Source organism: Molothrus ater, chromosome 11 (genome assembly GCF_012460135.2).
Source record: "Molothrus ater isolate BHLD 08-10-18 breed brown headed cowbird chromosome 11, BPBGC_Mater_1.1, whole genome shotgun sequence".
In the NCBI taxonomy this organism is placed as follows: domain Eukaryota; kingdom Metazoa; phylum Chordata; class Aves; order Passeriformes; family Icteridae; genus Molothrus; species Molothrus ater.
The window spans coordinates 7148806-7158399 of NC_050488.2; positions in this window are offsets into that span (position 1 = coordinate 7148806).

Consider the following 9594-nt stretch of genomic DNA (forward strand, 5'->3'; position numbering starts at 1 on the left):
GGAGCAGGAAGCTCCCTGGGAATCCTTCACAAAGGCTGCACAAGACAGGACAGGTTTACCCCTCTGCATAAAGGATTTCACTTCTAAGCACCCAGTACTCACACATAAACTTCTAATATTTGCTAGTGTGGAGCTTCTTGTACACTCAATACATTTTCTAAAAGATCATTCTTTTGTTGAAATGCAGCTGCTGTTTATGGGAAAACCTCAAGGTAAGACCAGGAAAGGCTCACATACAAGCTGGCATCCCATAAGGGCCAGGCCTGTGAAAGGCAAACAGCGTGAAGAGCTCAGCAGCACTTCAGCCCCTGACCTTTTGGTGCCTTGCTAACACAAAAGAAGAGATGCATTGAAGGATTAACTGTTGGTCCATTGACTTCCCCTCAGATTTACATTCATTTCCCACTGCAGGACAGGAATGTTTCTTTCTCATGACAGGAATAAAAATTTCAGTGTTACAGAGTAAGAAAAGGCACACATGTCTTTTCAGACAAACTTAAAAGTGTTAAGAAATATGCAAATTATTCTTATGGTTAACTGTCTATTTAGGTCACAAATGCTAAACAGCAAACTATTTCCCCCCAGGATCTATTAGCAAAAATGATCTTGTAATTAAACGCAGTTTTTAAGGTATGAAGGAACTTTTCAGACAGACACATAACCTTTCCTACCTCCTGCCTTTGGAAACCAGAAGGGTCAAGTTTAGATTCTCACCTTGTGTTCAGATCCCAGTCCTGAACTACACAAACCTGGGTGTTGTAGGATCCAGTGGCTAAAACAAAACTAGCCACCAAACCAAACAGAATGGATGGCAGTGACAGGCAAAACACTCAGTAATGCCATGACACAGAGTGGCAGGACAAATAATTCTGTCATGGGGAATTTCCATGGATACTACAAGCAAACTTCCATAAAGTTAAGGAAGAAAAACATCTGTAGGTTGTAGCCTATGAGCTCCTCTTTTTGCTACCAAAGCCCTAAATAGCAGATTGGAATTCTGCACCTCTGATCATCATCTATTTAGCAAGATACTGAGGTGGTTTTTATTTAACAAATTGCAATGGAGCTTTCATCTCTTCCTTTCAGATGTCACATCATCTCTGGTAGCTACTGTGAATGACAAGGAGTCATTCAGACTCCTGTCCCCAAGGCCAGCAACTACCTTTGTACATTGCTTTGATTTTTCTGTGAATAAAAGATCACTTAGAAGCCTGAAGAGATGCATTATTCATCTTTGAACTCCCCTGAAAATCATTTTAAGCTGTTTATAGCTCCAGTCACTTGGAACTTGGGTGCACAACTTTGACTCATGACCAAACAGGTCTGGCCAAATTCCTCCTGAGGTGCCAGGCAGGGGCCAGTGCTCAGGAGGATCTGTTCTTACACTGGGAGCAATGCTTCTCACAGACACCCGTGTTTGATCCAGAGCACAGCACCTCCCTTTGCCCATGCTGGGAATATTGCTACCTCCTACTGCACTGTGTCACACACACACAAAGCACGGGCTGTCCACACCTTTTCCTGGTGAAAAATGTATTTTATAGGGACATTTGCATTGAAATATTCTCTTGTTTCTCCTCCTGTGGCATGCCTTCAACTTGCATTGCCTTAGCAGCAACTGTGTACTTCCTTCTTTACCCTGGGGATTCTCTTCCATTGGCTTTGAGCTACAGAATACACATTAACAAACCAGGCCAGGCCAACCAGGCCCTTCCTTCCTCTTTTTTCTTAACCTCCTCTCTTGTACATGAAGTCTACATTAAGTTTAGGGTGTTTTTCTTGCTGAAAACATGAGATAGTTTACCCAGAGTGTTTTTCCATTTTCCACCCAGACAGAACCAAGAAGGGAATCAGGAACACACCACACTTTGTCTTTCTGGGTTTGCAAACTGTGCTCATAAAAGTGCTGCATTTAATGTGGACTTGTCAACAAGCTCATTCCTACAGCAAGTGACAATTTAGACTGTCTTCCAGAATTTTTAATGAGGAATCCCCTAACAGGATTCAGGGATCTCAGCAGGATTTTAAGAGCCTTACACAATGTCATTGTAACCAGAGTCTGGCACTCCACAAAGCAAAGCAGCCCAGCAGTAATGACACCAACAGAGCTTTCATGTCAGTGGTTCTCCTTTAGTTTTACAAGAGTGACTGCAGAAGAAACAACAAGCAGGAACATTTGTTCCAACCTTAATTGCTAGCTTCAAAACCAGAAAATTAATTTCTTATAGCCATGTTGCACTCCTGTTTTTAATGCACATGTATAAATAGTGCTTTTTAAAACCTCTCTGGCAGCTCTCTAAAGAATTACATTGCAACAACAGCTCCAAATTTAAAGTCAAAAGACACTTTTGGTATAAGATTTTCATCTCCTTTCTGGCAAAAAAAAACTGTCTTGCAAAAATACTTCTGAGACTCCTCCAACTACAGAACATCTGTGGAGAGCTGCAAATCTGAGGAGGGGGAAGGCTTCCAAAAGGACTTTCAGAAACCCTGATTATTTATACTCTCATATTTCCTTCTTTTCCTACTACCTCATGTAGTGGACACGCCATTCGTAATAAAAGCTACTAAAAACAGAGGATTTCTGACATTATTCCACCTCAATGTGAGCTCCTTCCTCTCCTCCAAGTGTCACAGCCATAGGCTGAACTTTGCATGTTTTGATTTTTTTTGTTGTTTTTGCAGGTAAATCAATTTCCCAAGATTTTAGAAGCTTATGAGGTGGTTCTGGTCCTGCTACCAGTGAAGGATCAGTCAGCCACGTCTGAGCAACCCTTACAGAATCACTTTGAAAGTGCACGAGGGTCTCCAGCCTTGGGATATGGCCTTACTAAGTAAATGAAAAGGAGGTACTCAGCTGCAGCAGTTAACTCAGAGCCATCCACCACACATCACACACAGTTTGCTCCCCCTTTCCCGGTGCATTTCCCCTCCATTTTCCTCTGTTTACTCCAGTACCAGCAAAGGTCCTATTTTTGTAAAGAAATGCAACACTGTGCAGAGGCTGGGGAGGGCCAGTCACACAGATCCCACAGGAACTTCTCCCCAAGCTCAGAAGCCCAAAAGCAAGTCTTTTTTCCATTTAATTATGAAACCTCTGCTCCTTGCATACAAGAGGGGAAGTTTTATGTCTGTGCAGTGTTTGCTCCTGTAACTTTTTCCCCTTGTCCAAAAAAAAAAAAAGAAAAAAAAAGAAAAAAAAATACTCAACATGAAAGGACTGCATCAAGTCTGTCACTGAGAAAAGCAATATTTTCCAGATAGATACAGCCCTTTCCTGGGTTACTGAGGCTAAAATATTGTTTTAAAAACCTCTCCATGAAATTGAGAGATTAAATCCTAAATTTATGCCTTGTTTTTTCCTTGGGAGGTTTTTGTGCAACTCTACATTAGTCTGAGCTGTGTTACCTAAAACAAAGGCTCCTATTGGTTCAAGTGATCAATTTTAAACTCTTCTCAAATTGAAGAGTCTGTCAAGACTCTTTGAACAATCCTCACATTTCAGTATGAACAATTTTAGAGGAAAATGTCCAGAAATTGTCATTCTGAGTTGCAAAAGCTTTGAATTCACAAATATTTCAGTGTGTCAGGGACAGTTCTCTGGCAAACCTGAGTCTTATTTTTCCTGGAATAAGTGATCAGTGAGCTGATGTGAGTCAGTCTCTGCTGTACACAACACACAAGGTATGCCATTAATCCAGACCAGATCAGAACATTAAGTTGATGCTGGTACATTAACTGGGGCAGAGGAAAGGCTGCTGGTTTCTAGCACCAGTTCCTGGGGGAAAGAAGAATTTGGGATTAGAGGACTCACTGGAGCTGGGAAGAGATTCCATTTCCTACAGCGTTTGGTATTACCTCCACATTTAGCCTTGGCTGAGTAACAATCAATCTTTCTGGGCACAAAGCAACACACCAAGCCCAGAACCACAACAAAGAGAGTGTGTGCTCCTAAATCATCAGTTCAGGGTCTCACTGCAATTTAAAATGGAGTCATCTGACAGGGATTATCTCTGTGGCTTGAGAAATAAAGGACAATACCCTGGATGGGAAGACATGCTTTCAATCTTTGTCACCTAACTGCTGCCAGAGGACAAGCATGGTGGAAACCAGTCCCAAAAGTGTAACACAGACACCACATTTCCTCACTCCCCTTTTTCCAACGGCCAGCAAATGAACGCCTGTGACTCGCAGAAACTGGGGCTGAGCCACATTTCTGAAGGCAGAAAGACTGCAGAAAGCTCCAGCATGAAGGAGAAAAAGATCTTTGTGGCAAACTGAATTTAGCAACGTCACTGGAGGCTTCTGACTTAACCCTGCTCTGCCTGGCTGCACGCTCCAACCACCACCACTCCACATACCTGCCAAACCAGCCCCATTCAGCCCACTTGGAGCCCTGCCACCAGCAGCTGGACAGAAGATGACTGATGCAGTTGTAAAGCAACATCTAATGAAGAAATTATTTTTATTTCAGGGCTGTAATTAAGCCATACCTCACAACAGTGCCACTGGCTGAGGCAGGAATGCTGCTGTGGGTTGTACCAGGAGAAGCAGGGGATGGAATCAGGTTGTTATTCCACTTCAGACCAGTCCATGTTGGCTTGAACCAACCTCAGACCAGTTTAATGTAGCTGTTTCCTTGCCTGTTTCTGCTGCCTGGCCAGGTCTCCCAGATAAAAGGGCTGCTTGCATTGCTGTGGCACAGAGGAGGGTGCTCTGGCTCTGGACAGGAAGGTGTTGTCCAGGTTTCTGGGGACTCTTGGTACCACAGAAGGGGACACGGCTACAGCAACAAAAACTGCAAGGTCCCACTGCCAAATGCTACACCTCCAGACAGCTTCTCAGGCCCACTGCTCCCCCTGTCCCTGCAGACTCATGGCTGTGGTTTTCATTGTACAGGGACACAAACATTCCATACATGCACTTAAAGCAGAAGGTTTAAGCACTGACAAATTAGTTCCATCTCCTGCACATCAAGCTGAACATGTCCCTTCAGTGGGCTGCCCAGACAGCTTAGCCAGCTCCCAGGTGGGCACCTCTGCCTGCTGAAAAGCTCAATGCTGAGCTGACAGCTCCCTCCTCTGTCAGAAAGTAATAAAAGCGGCCTAAAGTCTGTCCGAGTGTCCCTCGGAGCAGGGGACCTGAATAACCGATGATATTATACATTTTCTCCCATTGTTTGAATGCAGGCAGGGAAGTCTCCAGAACAGCTTCCCGGTGGTACAGGACTCCCCAGCCAAACACAACCAGCTATTAAAACTTCAGCTCTCATCCTGCCCTGCTGCAGCTGATCAGGGGGAACCTTCCACAGCAGCAGGGCATGGCCAGGCCCTCCAGCTGTGCTTTGGCTTCTCCGGGAGGCAGCAGAGCACAGGCAGTGTCCTGCTCAGGCAGGACTGCAGGCTCCAGTAGGTCACTGGCAGGTCTGTCTGTCCTTCCCACCCAGTTTCACACTGAGGGGATACCACGGGCCTTTGCTTCTGACTGCGAGGGAAATATTTGCTTCAATGAGCATTAAATGGCAGGATGAAATCACATATGAAAACTTAGCTGTTATTCCTGATGTGTTCCCTCTGCTAACAAGCCAGCCTAGGATTAAGTGGTATGTTGTGTGTGCTGAATGTTTGTGCCCCACACTTAGGGCCAAGGCGTTTTTTGCTGGTTCTTGATACAAAACTGGAAAAGGGGAGCATGGGCACTTCATAGAAAAAACAGCTTTGGCATAATAAAATATTGTAGAAATTTAATTATTTCAGGATCAAGTTGCATCATTATGTTCTCTTCTGTTTACCCTTTAAAACTAAAAGGGAAAGGGGTTTTACTTCACTTTTATTTCTAGCACAATTTACTAGAGCTCTTCCAAGTTTTTCTAAATTTAGAAAAGAGGAAGAAAGCAAATTATCTCAAAGTGCACAGAAAAATTTTAATATTAAATGCCTTACTGTACAATTGAAATATTCTATTCTCTTTTATTCTATATTCTTTTGTTTTACAAAGCATTAATATTTGTCTAACAGAGTTATTGCTGGATTCTACTAAACATCTCTGAATTTTCTCTGTTCTGCTCCATTTACAGACTCAAAGTTCTGGAATTATTTTGGGTTTGATCATAAACTGAAGTTCACTGGTCTTGTTTGCTGCTTGTTAGTCAAACTACATTTCTCTGATACGGTTTTTAATTCAATTAAGGTTCTCTGAACATACCACAAAGTAAAGTTATTGCCATTTCATTTTCTTGCCACAGCAGCTACTGCTCACTGAATGTCAGCAAAATGCCATGTACAAGCTTAAAGCAAAGCTGCTGTGTTGTTGTGAAATAAACTACATAATTCAGCTTTCAATTGAGACACAAGCTGAAAGAATTGTGTAGAAAAATAAATGACTTGCAACAAGATGATAGTGGAATACAGGAAAGGTTTTCAGAGCTGCAGGAGGAGGTTGTGCCCTATTTGTGGAACACAGGAAGGTGGGTCACACTAGGATTAAGGGATGAGCTTGTGCAAGTCACTGCAGTCTGGAGCTGATGTGCCCAAGGGCCAGCCAGGGTCCCTGAGAGGTGCAGCCTCCTGGATACATATTCCCAGGTAAGGCCAAAATAACTTTCAGTTCAGGCAGTAAATCACCTTCACAGGAGGAGACCAGCAGGAATCCACACTTGGACAGGGAGCACAGAGTGCTCTGGTGGCTTGGCTGCAGGATTTTGAGGAGTGCTTGCTGCACCCCTGGAGGCAGAGGATGGGCTTGGAGACACACAGTTCTTGGAAGGCTGGTGTTCCTCTGAGCCTCAAGGCCTTCCAACCAGGATTCTCTCAACAGGAACACAGAGCTGCTTTCTCCTGCTGCAGTAGTCCTGCAACAGGAGGCGCCAATGCCAGACACTTGAGCAGCACTGATCTGGGGCTCGTGGGCATCCTTTCCCCAACCACTGCTAGAGGACAGCAAAGTTTTGGAGCTTCTGCTCCCCCTCTGCATATCAAAGGCTTTGGATTTCCCTGTCTGTGTGAACAGTAAAGGATCTCTCTTCTTTGAGAATCCTATCCAGAGCACAGGAATGCTGCCTTCATCAGGGCTGTCATGACAGCAACACATCAAAGCACCCGTGGGCCCAGCAAACTACCACCCATGGACAGACACAAGTGAGTTAATTGCTACAGCAAGAGCGAAGGAGGAGGCTAAAGGACAGGCTTTTAAGGTGGCCACTTCCTTTAGGACTTCAGATAGGTGACTGGCCCTTCAGGATTCTTTATCTGCGAGGCAGATCAAAAACTAAATCCATCATGGCCTGCACTTGGCCTAAATGTGGTGTAGACTATGCAGAGAGGAAGACTGATGGCCTACATGGAAGAAATAGAGCTCCTTTTGGTTTGGACTCTGCTGGTTTTATTTTTTTTTATTGGCACCATTGGGAAAGTTCCCATTTGCTTAATTAGGCCACATATGAGGAAACAGGAAAGACACTTGGCATATTTGGCTTGACCTGCTAATTTTAATTGTTTGTTAATCTGAGCTGCCTGGGTTCAGATAAAAGTTCTTGACATTAGGAGCTGGATATCCAAATCAGCTGGGAAGGATAAGTGTTGGGGATTTTTGGGTTGGCTTTGGTTTTTTTTTTACAGCAGACACAAACCCACATTTTTATTGTGGTAGACAAATGCCTTACACCGCTCAGCTTATAGCCCCAGAACAAAGACAACATTGACATACCATCATGTTTGGTTGGCAAGCACTTCTAGATACTACTCCCAGTTTCTGACAAGACTTTTAAAAGCAAATTATTATGCAATTAACTAATGGGCAAGTGATGGAAGCACTCTTAGTAAATCATGTAAATGCTCTGATGTTTGAAGGAAGCTCTCAGTTTCCTGGCACAGAAACTACATTTACTCCTCAGTCAAGTACATAGCTTGACCAAAAATATAAGCCATGATATATTCCCTAAGGGAAAAAAACTTACCAGCTACTGCATCCTATTATTTCTTCTCAGTTCTTTTTTTTTTTTCTGATAGCTGAAAACACACTTGAAAGACTGTCTGACTTAAGTAGAGCTGATTGCAGAAGGTATCTCTGCAATAAAAATATCTGCAAGAGATATTCAGAGGTGTTTTAGCTGTTCATGGCATTCAGTTAATAAACCATTTTTTTCCCTGTATGGGCCCTTATCTTGGCAAAAAAAAATAAATTGAGGGGAGGAGGAGAGAGGGAGGGAGGGGCTTATGTTTATGACCAAACTAATAGTTTTAGAATACATTGCTTTAATTCATAAACAAAGTCTCCACATGTCATGTGAGAAGAGCTGCACTTCTGCAGCACCTTCTCACCCTTGACACAAAAAACTTATTGGGGTCCTGGCCACCATGAAAGTCAGGATGAAGACTGTTTTCAACAATACACACACAAGACAAGAGAAGGTGGCAAGTTCACACTACAGACACCTTCGGAAGGTGTGGTTTACAGAGAGCTAGACTGAGGATCCTCATTGCTGGCAGTAGAGCTTGTTGGCTACCTTGATTAAAATCAGTTTTGAATCCATTAAGAGCTACCTATTCACCAAATTGGGAAAAGTCAGCTCCTGAAGTACTTTCATTAACATCATGCCCAAACAGTACCCACCTGAGAGAGCAGGACCTGGGGCCACAGACCCATCCAAATTCAGTGAGTGCTCTCCCTCGGGCAAGGAGCTCCTGCCAGGAAAAGGAAGCACACACACTGTGATCAAAACACCTGACAATGTTTTGTAAACAAAGCAAAATTTCCCAATGGATCATGAAAAATAACCAGTAGGCCACAAGGATCTCTATCAAACAGTAATAAAAACAATTATGAAAAGAACCTATGGCCTAGAAATAACTGATTTCTGGTTCAAACCCCACCAGCCCAGTGTCCAAATCACAGGTAATTTCCCTATGGACTTCAGGAAAATGAACTTCTGTCTCAGCATCAGAGGTGGAGCTGTACTGCTCAGCCACAGAATAAACCATCATGGGCCTCTGACTGTGCACACTGTCAGTCATCCATCAAGAACCAGTACTAAGCTGTAAAAACCATTTACCACATTGAATCAAATGTCTGCTTAGTAAGAAAAAGTCACCTTCCTTGCAGTGCTTTACAAAACAAGCCAGTCCCTGGGAGCTGCTTACTGAGAGGAGCCAAGCAGCACCTTTCCTCTACAGGCACCAGAGTAACCCATAAAAAGGTCAGGCTAAAGTTAGCTGGCAATGCAAATGTTGTCAAATGAGAGAATAGAGACAAACACTGCAGATCACACATCAGGAGCAGCACAGCATCAGTTTCTTACAGTGCCCAGGTTAAACAGGCCATCCCCAAGTGCCAGCTGAAGGCTGCTGTGCCTGTTCACAAGGGAGCCCTGAGAGACAGAGAGGCTGTTTTTCATCAACCCTCTCCATGCACACATTCCCTCTGCAGTGATGCCCCCACCCCAGGTCCCCTGAGGCCAGGTCCACATGTTGAACCTTCTCAGGTGGGCAAGGAAGGAAACTATGAAGTAATACCCTTCCTCCAGTGCATCAGCCACAGGGCACTGCACCCTGGGATGAGGGCAATCCTTGGCACTAAGCTCACCACAGACACGCTCAG